Source organism: Meles meles, chromosome 1 (assembly GCF_922984935.1).
Source record: "Meles meles chromosome 1, mMelMel3.1 paternal haplotype, whole genome shotgun sequence".
NCBI classification, from domain to species: domain Eukaryota; kingdom Metazoa; phylum Chordata; class Mammalia; order Carnivora; family Mustelidae; genus Meles; species Meles meles.
Genome location: NC_060066.1, coordinates 2,608,870 through 2,622,678, shown reverse-complemented (window position 1 = coordinate 2,622,678; position 13,809 = coordinate 2,608,870). Strand labels below are relative to the sequence as shown.

The 13,809-nt window shown below is 59.2% G+C and overlaps 1 protein-coding gene across 4 annotated transcripts in view; it reads right to left on the bottom strand.

Annotated features, from left to right (window-relative positions):
* The window catches only part of SLC45A4 (solute carrier family 45 member 4), a 44,889-nt gene extending 36,252 nt beyond the window's left edge, over positions 1 to 8,637 (bottom strand). For 2 of the 4 annotated variants that reach the window (XM_046001882.1, XM_046001873.1), the window contains exon 1: positions 7,228 to 7,480. The gene's annotated coding sequence lies outside the window, so the exon portion shown is untranslated. Of the gene's footprint in view, positions 1 to 7,227; positions 7,481 to 8,606 lie in introns of those variants that run through there. The other 2 variants (XM_046001902.1, XM_046001893.1) reach the window with 2 other exon arrangements.
* Between the last annotated feature and the right edge of the window lie 5,172 nt (positions 8,638 to 13,809).

The following is a 13,809-nucleotide window of genomic DNA, read 5'->3' as shown; positions in this document are numbered from 1 at the left end:
CAGCTGTCCACCTTCCCCTGACTCTGGCCCCCTGGTAAAGGGAGGAGCACACCCCCCAGGAGACAGGCGGCCTGAGCACACAGTGGACAGCAGACGCCCACCCTGAGGGCAGAATGGCTCGGACCCCACTGGGTGGTCCAGTGCCTAACCAGTGCAGGCACTCCAGACCGCTGGAAAGAAATGGATTCGTGGGGCGCCTGGGGTCCTGGGATCGAGCCCCGCATCGGGCTCTCTGCTCAGTGGGGAGCCTGTTTCTCCCTCCCTCTCTCTGCCTACTTGTGACCTCTCTCTCTGTCACATAAATAAATAAAATATTAAAAAAAAAAGAAAGAAATGGATTCGTGAGCGCTTAAGATAGAGGACGAGGGGCACCTGGGTGGCTCAGTGGGTTAAAGCCTCTGCCTTCAGCTCAGGTCATGATCTCAGGATCCCGGGATCGAGCTCCGCATTGGGCTCTCTGTTCAGCGGGGAGCCTGCTTCCCCCTCGCTCTCTGCCTGCCTCTCTGCCTACTTGTGATCTCTGTCAAATAAATAAATAAAATATTTAAAAAAAAAAAAGGTGGAGAACGAGACCAACCCATAATTACTCCATTAGGAAAAGAAACCCGATTTCTAGAACTGCCTCCCCCTTTGAGAGAAGAGCGAGATAAGTGCAGAGGCTTATTCTCTTCTGAATGGGAAGCAGGCATCGGTGTGTCAGCGCTAATGAGTAGTCGAGATGATTTTTTTAAAGCCTTAAGACTGGCATATTGCGATTCAAGTAAACTCTCAAAACACACACGCTACTTCCAAGTGTTCTCGTCTTAAGGCACCACACCCGCCAAATAAATCACAGCAGCTCCCAATTTCACACGTAGGTGGAATTTCTCAGGAATTCCTCTGCTTTGATCAAACTGAGTCCAGGGGCGCCTGGAGCATAAAACACTGCCCGGCCACGTCTCACAGGCAGCGTCCTCCAGCCCAGCACCCGGCCACCTGCTAGGGCTCTCCGTGCTGGGTCCCAAGCCCGGGCAGTCGAGGGGACTGGTCCCGGCCCAGCTGGGAGGCCTCCGCTGGGCCTGCATTCTCAGCAGGACATCACAGACACCAAGAGGCCTCCTGCCCTGGTCTTTCCCACCCACTGGAGGTGTGACCCCAGAGGCCGGTGGGGATCAGGAAGATGGGACAGGTCAAGTCCTCTGGGGCCCTGCACTGGGGCCGAGGCCAGAGCCGCACCCGCAGCACACCCTGCAGAAGCTCAGAGGGTACAGGGTGACTCACCAGGCTCACAACCGGCCTCACCCCACACAGGAAGGCAGCAGGAGCAGAGCCCTCCGGGTAGGGCACTGACCTACCGACCGCAGTAGCACCGAGGATCTCCATCTACTCGCCGGGCTCCAGAGCCGCTCTGTGGGGCACACCCAATTCCAGCAGCCACTTTTCCATCCACTGGGACAATGTCAGGGTGCCCACAGAGCTGCAGGAACCCGAGCAGGACTTTGTAGGCCCAGAGGGCCACGGCACAGTGCCAGGTTCCTCGGGTCACAGACCTGCCCAGCCATCCGGGAATATGTCTCTTAGGAAACATACAGCGGAGCATGGGGGGCAAACAGCAAGCACCTCCGCAACTCCCTCCAGAGCCCACTCCAGAAGCCAGGGGGCCGCTGGGAAGAGCCCGGGTGTGCCTAAACCCTGTCCTAGGGACACGCACCAAGGGCTGCGTTCCTAGCGCAACTGGCGCGCCCCGCCGCCCCTCCCTCTGGGCCATGACCACACCGCACCTGTCACAAGCACGGGCTTAGTTTAAAGAAGCAGGCTGGGGCGCCTGGGGGGGCTCAGTCGGTTGGGCGACTGCCTTTGGCTCAGGTCATGACCCCAGGGTCCTGTATCGAGTCCCGCACTGGGCTCCCCCTGCTCTGCAGGGAGCCTGCTTCTCTCTCTGCCTCTGCCTGCCGCTCCCCCTGCTTGTGCGTGCACTCTCTGTCAAATAAGTAAATAAAATCTTTGTAAAAAGGTGGGGAGGGCAGGATAACACATCCAAGCTAAATCAGCAGACTCCACAGTCTACGTGACGGTACATATTTTGCAGGAACCGAATCAAAGCACTATTCTTCCTCAATTTTAGGGGTAAGGCATTAGGACCAACACCGAGGACCTCTCTACACGGACTCCGTCTGCACTTCGTACTACAACAAGCTGCTCCCTAATACGAGGAACAAAGCCAGCACCCAACACTCGGAAAGCAAGGGCAAGTCCGCTTAGGAGGAGATTATGCTGAACGAGGACAAACTGTCCCCGGAGGCAAATATTCCCTGAAATGTTGGCCTTCTGCTAAAATACAGAGACTTTCTCCTAAAAATACTTTCTACCTCTGGCCTTCAGAGACTTTTCCCAGATTTGCATCATCAACTCAGTGGGATGGGTTTTGTTTCTTAATTAAAAAGCAGCGCGTGGTTTCCTTCCCCCTGCCCTTCTCCATGTCCCGAGCAAACACTGGCGTCTGCAGAAGCTTCGGCTGCCATGGAAACAAGAGCGTGGCCGTGCACTGCCAGCAGCCCCAGCGAGCGCAGGCGGAGCAAAGCCTCAGGACCGGCCGCAATGCCGAGGGGCAGCCGCGGTCAGCGCTTGGAGCAGCTCTCGGATCCTGCGCGGTCTTCGGCTGAGGGCAGTGCCAGGCGCACACGGACTCCTCTCCAGGCCACGGACCAGAGAGGCAGGCAGGCTGCAAGCCGCCTCGGGGCACTCGTAACCACCGACCGGTATTAAAACATAGAAACACGAACGCCTCACATTACAGACACATCTCTGAGAGCAGAATGAGGGACAACCACCAGCCACTCTGCCAAGACACAATGAAACCTTGAGACCTTTCGCCAGGATTTATATGTCAAACCAAAGCAAAGCAGTTTCCAGGTTCCGCTTTCATCGTAATGCAAGAAGGACGCAGAGCCACAGTCAGACACTGGTCTGACAATATGGAAAGGACAGTCTAACAATATGGAATGACTCGAATTATGGGCGACATTGTCAGGTGCATGCAAAATGCCTCTTCTGGTTTGTTTGGTTTTTTTTTTAAGATTTTATTTATTTATTTCACAGAGATCACAAATAGGCAGAGAGGCAGGGAAAGGGGAAAGCAGACTCCCCACTGAGCAGAGAGCCCAATGCAGGGCTCGATCCCAGGACCCTGAGTTCACGACCTGAGCCAAAGGCAGAGGATTTATCCCACTGAGCCACCCAGGCACCCCTAAATGCCCATTTTTAAAGAAGGAAGTAGGAAATCTATTTGAGAAACGGCAAAACCAAAGCTAGTTTTCTTATAAAAGGTCACATGCTGGTTAATGAGTAGAACTTATATGCGCTCTATATATGACCCGGGATTAAAATCACTCTTACTTTCTAAGTACAATGAGAGCAACAAGACCAGCCCTGTTTCCCTCCATACACATGAAGCCAGAGACCCAGGTGGGCGAAGTTCACAGACGGGATAGGTCGTGTCTACACCAACACGCAGCACGCGTCGCTGAACCACTAAAAACGCGGTCTTTTGTATATATGTATATGTATTTTTGGTCTTTTGTATTTCTATGCCCTTCATAAACCCCTCCATCTCACGAACTCCTTACGGCACCTACAGCTGGTTTTACATCAAGGAGCGTGGGGTCCCGGGACCCCAAGGGGAAACCCCGTCCAGAGCCCGAGGGAAGGCAGGGCGCCGAGGAGCGAGGGTGGGGCGGCCACTCCCCCTGCCCCCCCTCAGTCCAGGGAAGAGGCTGGGAGCACAATCTCTTGGGGGGGGGCAGGAGGCTGCTCTAGTTTTGTCAGCAGCTTAAGTCAGACTCTACCTCCATAGACAAGACTGACCCCTTAACCTGGACGCTCCCTGATTTTCTGGGACGAAGAAACCCAGTCCGGTACCTCCCTGACGGACCCTTCCGCCACCCGGAGAAGTCAGCAAATCAGAACCAGGGCTTCCTTGGGCATCCTGGGCAGACTCTCCCTATGGAGAGTCCTCGGCACCATGAGGAGGACTTCTGAAGCACGGAAGCTGTGGTCACCGTGTGTCCAAAGCTTCAGAACGTGAAAACCCCTGGGCTGCCGTCCCCTCCGCAGACCTCGTCCTAGAAACAAAGGCACAGGCAAGGCGGAGGGCGCCGCTAGAAACCCGAGGCATCCGAAAATAAAGCTGGAGCACCAGGCTCAGATTGCACGGCGGGCCTCCCTGCTGGCGCGGGAACAGCTCACACCGTGTGCAAAAAGCAGGTAGAAGTCACGTACATGTTACGATCATGGAAGTTTGTTTTTTTTTAAGGTACGGAAGCAGAGAAAAAGGTGTTATTTCTGGGTGATTTGTAGGTGTAGTTGTTCTTCTTCTGTACGGCCTAAATTTATTTAAAATTTAAAAAGAGGGGCGCCTGGGTGGCTCCGTGGGTTAAAGCCTCTGCCTTCAGCTCGTGTCATCATTCCAGGGTCCTGCGATCGAGCCCCACATCAGGCTCTCTGCTCAGCGGGGAGCCTGCTTCCTCCTCTCTCTGCCTGCCTCTCCGCCTACCTGTGATCTCTGTCTGTCAAATAAATAAAATCTTAAAAAAGAAAATTTAAAAGGAAACAGTAGGGGCGCCTGGTGGCTCCTAATTTCAGCTCAGGTCATGGCGCCAGGGTCATGAGATGGACCCCCACATCGGGCTCCGTGGGAGTCTGCTCGGGATTCTCTCTGTCCCTCTACCCCCAGCAATTACCTTCAAAAATAAATTTTCTGGTGGTCTCCAAGCGCAGGATAAGATGGGGCGTGCGGCGGGACACTGAGCGTTCCGCAATCACAAAGTCAGACTCCCGCGAGCCAGGCTGGCAGGTCCCTCCATCAGGGCAGGCTCCAAGCGGTTCACCAGGAACCGTCTCAGAAGCTGCTCCCGTCCGCCCTCCACGCTGGCCAGACGCAGACTGCGCTCTAACCCCACCCCGGCAAGCGGCACACCCGTCCCACGTGTTTTGGGGCAGGCAAGTTATTCGTTCCTCTGGACCCCGGGGTTGGGTCTTCACCAGGCTTCTACCCCAGCTCCCAAACACAATCACAGGGCTTTCCTGCCCACAGCACCTACGCGCCGCGCCCCCTCTCTGTAACTCAGGACACTCTGCGGGACTTGGCCTCCTCCCTACTGGACGGAAGGCAACCACGCGCTCCGGTCATCAGACTCTCCCCCGTAGAGGTACTCCCAGGTCAGACTGTCTACCCGGCTCCGTGCCCACCGAGGGGAAAGAGTCAACTGCTCTCTCCTCTTCTCTCCGGGTTAAGAGACAAGACAGAAAAGCACTGCATCAAGGTCTGAAATGGGCCCACGCAGGACGAAGAAACCCTGATCTTGTCCAGGTGACACGCAGCCTTCCCCATCTGCGACACAGACAGAACTGGGCTCCCGAGGCCCAAAGCCTCATGTGTGCTTGCTTCTCCGTTGCCTCCCCACTCATTACTCTGCGGGTGCTGGCGCTCCCCAGGCCTCTCAGCACTGCCCTCCAGGACTGGATTACCATCCGTGAGCCAGCAGAAGGCTGCCTCCAGCCCGCGCAGAGAACACGGCCAAAAACCCAGTGCCGGGCTCGGGGCCGGGCCTCCCCGAGCAAGGGGAAGCCCAGATCCCCAGATGCCTGCAGTGCAGGTGACCGCCAGCATAGCCAAGTGTTACCACCAACCCCCCCCACACACACACAGGGCAAATCCATGCACAGGAATCCCACTGCGGCCCTCAGCCTCCCCACGCACCATCCCAGGAGGCCGGCAAGCTGCATTTAATGCTGATGCCAAGTCAGGTAGCGACTGGAATGTTCGCCGCAGGCCGCTGGGAAGCCCAGAGAGATAGAGAACCATGGCCACCTTCCCCCAAAGGGCAGTACCGGCCACCTGGCTGCTCAGAAGCTCAGGAGACTGGAGCCCAGGAATGAAGTTAATCCAAACTCCTCTGGGCACAAGGCAGGTCTCAGACACAGAGACGACGACCCCGGCTCTCCGTAAACTCAGCCCGACGTCGGACCTGAGCACGTGACCACAGACGGACCCCACGTGCGCAAAACGGACGGGGTTCAACAGGCTAGACTTTACATCTCCTGGAGATCCACGGGCACTCACAAGAAAGTCACTGCGCCTCATACCGTGCTCTCCACCCGAGACCCGCTCCGCGGCACACAGCCCCGGTGACCCCTCCGGCCAGCCCAGGGACCTCGAGCCCGACAGCCCTGAGGCCGGACAGCAGCAGCACCCAGCACAGGACCTCACTGGTTAGGACGGATTTTCGGATGCATCAGAAATAAACGTGAGGGGGACAGAGTTTCCCTCTGGGAAGACAACAGGGTGCGGTGACAGAGGCCGCGCAGCCCTACCCGTGAAGACGGTTCGGAGGGTACGGTGTGCCGGGTGCATTTTGCCGAGATAAAAGTCAACAGTGCAGTATGAGGAGCTCATCTAGAAATGACCTGGAACGCCCTATCAGCAAGGCAGTGGGGTATCTGCCCCTGTGGGTTCTCGGCGCACCCCAGACAATTCTTGGGGTGCAGGAACCCCGCATCTTGGGCACACTGGGAGCCTCCGGGCACTGCGGCAGACGGACTGCAAATCCGCGCCACGGTGTGGGGGCCGCCGGGATATACCGCCCCCAGCAGCCACACATCCAGCTCTGGGTCTGAGTCAGAAGGGAGGGAGGCAGGCAGGCGGAGACACAGAGACAGCGAGACACAAACAGCCAGAGACCAGCAGATGGAGGAGGAACAAGTCAGCAGGAAAGAGCGAGTCAGCTGACCGAGGAGGAAGTGCGCGGTCCCTAAGCTTCCCCGCAGGGCACAAACAAGACTCCACCGGCGCCCCCTGACCTCCACTAGGCACCCACGGCACATCTCACCACCACCAGGACAGCCACCTCGGCCCCTCTGTCATCCCCCCCGACCCCAAGGTCCAGTGCACAAGCCCCGCCCGGCTGACACCCTTCCCCGGGCTCCCCCAGTCCCCGAGAAAGGCCTCTGTCTCCAGTTCTGGCCAGCCCAGCTGCGTGGCTGCAGCTGAATCATGGGGACACTCCGCAGGGCCCAGCCTTCTCGGGCACTGCTTCTCACCTCCTCCTGCCCAAGCCCGTGCCGGTCCCCACCGCTGCTCCCTGACACCCTCAGCACCAGGCCTGGAGCTAAGGAGGAGCCTTAGACCGCCTGCAGCCTTGTGGGAGCCGGAACCCTCCACCCCACCGTGCCAGGAGGCATTTCCCTCACCTGACAGTCAAAGAGGGCTGCCGGGTGGAGGAAACAGGCTCCGGAGGAGATCCAGGAAGTGGTTCCTTTCACTAAAAAGTAACCCCCACAGCAAAGATTTTACTTGAGTTTTGAAGGAATGAGTTCACTCTCGGAGTTGTGAAATCTCCAGACCGGACGAAGGACAACCACCTGCCCCCCGGTCTAGCTCGTGGTGAGGCCCAGTCCCCCCCTGCAAGGAAGCACCTCCAATCTGACAGAGACAATCACGGAGAGGCAGGGCTGGCTTCAGGCACCAAAGTCCACATTCCTGAAAAGCCCGCCCGATTGCAAAAGCAGTTAACACCTGAACAGGGCTACAGACTGAGCCGCCCAGGTCTCCCTTCCCCCAGCGCCGGCTGAAGGCTGAAGGCTCGCCAGCAACAAACAAAACCCACACGGATAAAGGCCTCTCTAGAAGCACCGCCAAAACGATTCCATCTGTTAACAAAAACTAACTGTTGAATTAAAGGTTGCAAGTTCAAACACAATCTGCCCATTGTAAACAGTGCCTCAGTTTACTGATAAAGTTCTCCACAAATACTTGCCCTCTGGCATTTTTAAGATACTTTGCAGGATAAATATTAGCTTGAGACTTGCCTACAGGAGAAGTGAAAGCCGCCAAAGAAGCAGTTCTTAAAAAAAAAAGAAGAAAACCAGGAGCGGCTTCAGTGGAAGGGAGGAGTTGGGCCCTTGCCCCCGCGCCAAGAGTGCTGTGCCAAGGCTGGGCGGCCGAGCTCATTACCGCACCCGTCCTGGGCCCGCCCAGCCTAGGCGGGCAGGGCTGCAGCCCTGTCTCCCGATCGGGGGCACAGCGCCAGGCCCTCCACAAACAAACCACCACAGAAAGACCTGGAAAACTGAGTTAATTAAAAGGAGAGATTTAAGATAATTGTCAGGATGGAAAAGAACAAGGAGCATCACCGCTTTAATCTGATTTAAACTTAATTTCCTGGAAGACAGTGAAGTCGTCTGGGTAGCCGAGGGCAGCGCGGTGCGGGGAGAGTGGGCCCGGGGTCAGCAGCCAGGCTGGTGGGCATGCGCCGTGTCCTGCCAACGCCGCGACTGACTCCCAATGTCACTGACCCTTCCCTCCACCTGCGGGGTCTTTTCAGGGTTAACACAGTAGCTCATAACTCAGTAGGAACTGGAAGTGAGCTCAGAACGAAGCCAGCCACCACGCAGGTGACACGTGGGGGACACATGAGTGCTCCCCAGTGAGGGACCAGCTCGGGGAGCCGGCTGGGCCCTGGGCCCAGGGCTCTGTGCAGCCCGGCGGGCAGGGGGTACCGAGCACCTGCCAAGCACAGCCTTACCCACCACAGGCCCCACGACACCAGCCCCAGGACCTTGACACCCACCCCTCTGACCTTCCGAGGCCACGCTCTTCTCCTCACACTCCTCCGAACAGAGCAGCCCGCTGAACGCCCTCCCAGCCCCGAGCAGGTCACACACTGCACACAAGCTGCCTCCCACAGCTGCGGGCAGGGGGCGGGGACACGGGCCGCAGCACCTGCTGAATGGCCAGCAGACTCCGACACTCAGCCCTCAGCGCCCCAGCCGCACCGGGAACCACACCTCCAGACCGCACGGGCGATGGCCGCGGAGCCCAAGCCCTGCAGTTCTCGGGGAGGGGAGCTGCTGTACCCCCAAACCCTCGCACGCAGGACAGCAGTCACCTCTGACTTCATCTGTGTGAGAGCGTCGAAATCTGCCGCGTGACCCAATCCTGGGTCGAGCACATCGCCGAGCATGGCCCTAACCGAGAAATCGCACGAAGAGCAGAGAACAATCTGGCAGAACTGAAGTGAGCCAAATGTGGTCTGATTTTGGTCTGACTGGCCTGGAGCACCAGCAAGTAACCCAACAATGACAACACGACTGGTTTCCCGGGAACTTGTGCACAGCGCTGTCACTGAAGGGAAATCTTTGTTGGAAACACAAAACTTTAGGTTAAGTGGTTCTCCTCCTCATCAGAAAGCAGGCACAGCCGGCGACTTCGCTGCAAAGGACGGGACACGTGCGTCAGGTCTAGAATACCACGGAGCCTTCTGCACGGGACTTCGCCAGCACCGGAACGCCGACCACGGAGGATGGAGGTCAGGACGACGCCCTCGGGGTCGCCTGTGGAACGGGCAGGCACTGGGGACACAAAGAAGCCGCCACCTGTGGTCTAGGATAGGGTCCCTCCCTTCAAGGCCCCTAAAACGGGGGTGTGGGGCTGCGTAGGGAAGAGTGCAGAGCAGCTGTGTCCCGGCAAGGCACAGCCAGGCACAACCAGACCGCCCCCAGGACAGCGGGCTCGCTCCGCTGTGGATAGCGCTGTGTGCGAGGCATTTTCCAAGAGCAGCACCTACCCCGGGGGTAGCTCCACCCAGGGGGACACCCCCTCGAGGGGCCGGCACAGCCCGGCAGCGGGGAGCTTGGGCGCGGAGAGGTGCCGTCCAGGAGGTCTGCAGCAGACCGGAGCTAGGGGAGGGGGCCGGGGGCCGCCAGTGCAAAAGGAGGGGCAGGAGCTCTGGCCTGACCTGGGTCAGCCATGGCGTCTTCAAGGAACAAGAGAAGGGGGCAGCATCAGGGCCAGCAAGTCCCTTGGGCGTGGTCCAGCCCCACCTGAATCTCAGAGGAGAATTGGAGCCCCAGAGGCCGGGGGACCCAGGATCAAGGACATATTCCCCCAGACAGGTGTGAAGAACGAGGGTGTGCTCGCCCAGGGCTAAGGAGAGGAAGCTGCCAGGACCGTGCTGGCAGGCACTCCCCTGCACCTGCTGGCCCTGCTCCCCCAGCTATCCCTGCCTCCCCCTGCAGTCCAGCCTCCCCAACCACCCCACCCCCGGAACCCCGCAGCTCTCCCTGCTACCATGTCCCCAGAACGAGGTATGGCCAGAACATTCTGTGCCCGACTCTGCCCCTCCGGCTGCCCACCCCTCACCACTTCCCCTCCCGCTCCGTCTGCTCCCGCCCTCCTCACCACTGGAGCACAGCAAACCCACACTAGTCCACACCAGTCCTCGTCTGGCCGAGACTGACTCCAAACCCCGGCCACCTCCGCATCAGCCACATTGCCCCTGCAGATGTCCCATGAGTCTGCCGTGTTCCCCGGCTTCCCAACAAGCCGCCACAGGTCTGGGGGCCTGACCCAGCATCCCTTTCTACTACAAGGCATCTGGACGGCCAGCGGTGGGACAAGCTAGACGAGACAGAACCAGAGGTGGCAGGAAAGGGTCTGCCCAACAGGAGCCCGACACCCAGGCCAGCATGGACCTCCCAGCCCACCTGCACCAAGGGCACCAGGCCAAGGGCACCAAACCACCCCAACCATCCAGGCGGCCTGTTATTTTACCACTGGCTGTATCCAAAACTCATCAGAAGCCACCGCTACCCCTAACTCACAAAGGTATCACCACATGACACCCCACAACCTGGGCCTGTGCAGAGCTTCCCCGGAAGGAGTTGAACCCAAGACACCACGGCGCTGCCAAAGGAGAAGTGGGGGCACCTGGCTCTCCTCCCCCTGCGGACGCCAGCCGCAGCCTGTCCTCCAGCCTGCTTGAAGCCGGCCAGGGAAGCACACACAGCAAGATTCCCCGCCCGCCTGCAAGTTCTAGGCCTGTCTACAGCCTCCTGCCCCGCGCCCCAGGGCAAGCAGAAGTGGAAGGCAGAACGGGGACAAACAAGGAAGCTCCTGACGCTGCAGCCTCCAATGTCTCAACCTCCAGACACCCCAGCATCGACGACAGCTCGGGCTCCTGCACTTGACGGCGCAGCCGGGGGCCCACCAGACAAGGGCCCAAAGGGGCGACACTGGGTCAGCGTCCGGCACGGGCAGCCTCGGGGACCTTCCTGCGGTGGCCGCTCTGCAGCTGGAAGGCACAGGCCACATCTTGGGCGCGCTCCGGTCCAGAAGACCGACGGGACCGCGTGTGCAAACCCGAGTCCTGGGGTTGGAGGACGCGTGGAAAAGGGACAGCCCCGAATACCGGTGCTTCGCAGACCGTCTCCGTGAGCCCCAGCCCCGCTCCCGGGCAGCCCACGGCACGTTGCATGAGCGAGAAAGTCAGGATGTTTTCGTGCTCATTTCAACGGTACGGACTTGCTTGAACAATGGCTGAAGTTGGGGTGTCTGGACGCAGCCCTGTCAGTTGAGTGTCCGACTCTCGGTTTCGGCTCCGGCCCCGATCTCAGGGTTGTGGGATCGAGCCCCGTGCCAGGCCCCGCACTGGGCTCGGGGAGTGTGCTTCCACGGGAGACTCTCTCTGCCTCCCCAGTACCCCCCTGCCCACCCCCCGCCAGCGCTCACAAATCAATCTTTGAGCAGAACAAACCAATGGCTTCGATCCTACTTCCTTCAGCAGCTTTTCACTATATAAGCGCTTTGCCCTGAAATTCAATCAGGGACAGTGACCTTCGATGAGGTGACCTGCCGCAACTCAACTGTGAAAACGCAGGGGTCTGTGACCCCTGACTGGAGAGTCCCAGGAGAGAGGCCAAAGCCCCAGGGGACGCTGGGCAGACAGGCTCCAGGCCTGGGGACGAGGAGGCAGGTGGTGCTCTCGCTGGGGGAGGAAGGGCCCTGGCCGGCGGGCCGTGGCTCAGGAGAGGAGGGGCTGGGCCTTGGCGCGCCCCCGCCGGCACCATGGAAAGTTGGCCGCGGCTGGAGAGGACGTCTGGTGTCTATAAAAATGTTCCTCCCGGGGGAGCCTCTGGAAGCAGAGACTCCAAGAGACTTTCATTCTTTTCCTTATTTGCCGCTCAGAAAAATAAGCCGCTCTTCCGATTCTGAAACGCAATACGGGTCAAAACCTTCCACAGTGAATAGTGACCCCAAGAAAAAGGTCACCAGATCCAAAATATTTCTCATTTGGCCGGTGGCCCAAAGAAACTCTATTCTGTTTACTCGGTTCCTCTCCCGGGAGATAAAAACCTAACCTAACGCAATACACCAAGCGGCCCACGGTACTCTGAACTCTGCAGGAGGGCGGGGCTGTGCGCACTTCCCACCGGCTCGGCTCTGCTGGGTCCTCCTGGGGGCCCGCACACCCCCGCCCCCACCATGGCCTCACAGGGGAGAAGAGAGCCATCTCCTGCGTGCCCACCCCAGCCCTCACAACCCAGCAAGACTGACCCGAGACAGCAGGTGATCCGCAAAGGCCTGCGGGAACCAGGAACAGGGCTGAACGTGGGGCTTGGTCGGGGTCCGCCGGCTCCAAGATGGGCTTCCCTCCCCGTGGCAGGACGGCTCCCACTAGACCTTCCTGCCCCCGACCACTTCCAGTGGGGCCCCGCGGAGGGAAGGAGCCCTCAGCTCACGCCTGCCCCACGTGGCCCTCGGCCTGACGTCCTCCGTTGCAGCGGCCGCCGAGCAAAGGCCCACGTTCCATCTGTCCGCAGGCCTTCCCCAGGCCGCAGCCCCTCAAAGGCTACCATCTCCCATCAGGACCACAGAGCAGTGACCTCCCACTGCAGCCGACACACCCAGGGCCCTCCCCAGCTCTCCCATCGCTGAGTCCCTGCCCTGGGGTGACGGGGTGCCCGGCCCAGGCCAAGGCGCACCCCACTGTCCTGCAGAACACACACTCCGGGGACACGAACCCCACCGAAGTAGCCTGCCTCCAAGTTCTCTTTCAAACCGCGAGGCCCACACTCCAGCTGCTGCACACCCGCGCCCACCTTCCTGGAAAGGTCTTTCCCAGGGACGTGCCCATCCAGGGTACAAACGCCCAGCCCGGGAGAAGAGGCAGGAGGCAGAGCCAGGACCCAAGGCAGAAAGCCCCCGACAGGGGCTGCTACAGTCCTGAAGCTGGGCATGAAGCCGCCAAGGCCATCAACATGAGGGGAGGGTGCAGTGGGGGTCACTCAGGCCTGTGTCCCTGGAGGCTGCGGTGACTCCCGTCGCTGACCACGTTTGCCGACGCGGCATGGGCAGGCGGACATGCTGGCATGGGGGAGCTGCCGCTCACTGGGGAGCCCCAGTCAGCTCCTCCCAGCCCAGGCATAGGCCCAGCACCAGCCTGGGCACTGCCCGCCCCATCTCTGCCTCTGGCCCCACCCAGTTCCCAAGGTGGGGAGGGGGAGCGTTGTCTGAGCCCTCTGGAAATAAGGCACTTCGGGCCAGAGGAGAAGGAACAGTGGAGGAGTGGCCTGCGTCAGCCTGACGGAGACCCTCCCTCACTCCCTCACACTGCCTAGCGGCAGCCCCCGCCATGCTGTGAGGAAGGGACCAAGGCGGAGCAAGGGAAGCACGCAGCAAGTCCGCAAACACATCTTTCTTGTATCTTTACAAGTGCCTTTTTTTTTTAAAGATTTTATTTATTTATTTGACAGAGATCACAAGTAGGCAGAGAGGGGGGAAGCAGGCTCCCCGCTGAGCAGAGAGCCCGATGTGGGGCTCGATCCCAGGACCCCAGGATCATGACCTGAGCCGAAGGCAAACCCACCGAGCCCCCCAGGCGCCCCTTTACAAGTGCCTCTTAAAAACATTCTCTACTTGGAGCGGCTTACGTCTTTTCCAGGATAAGGCGAGTATAAGCAGAGTAACAACCACAGTTCTAAAGTGTCTCCCCA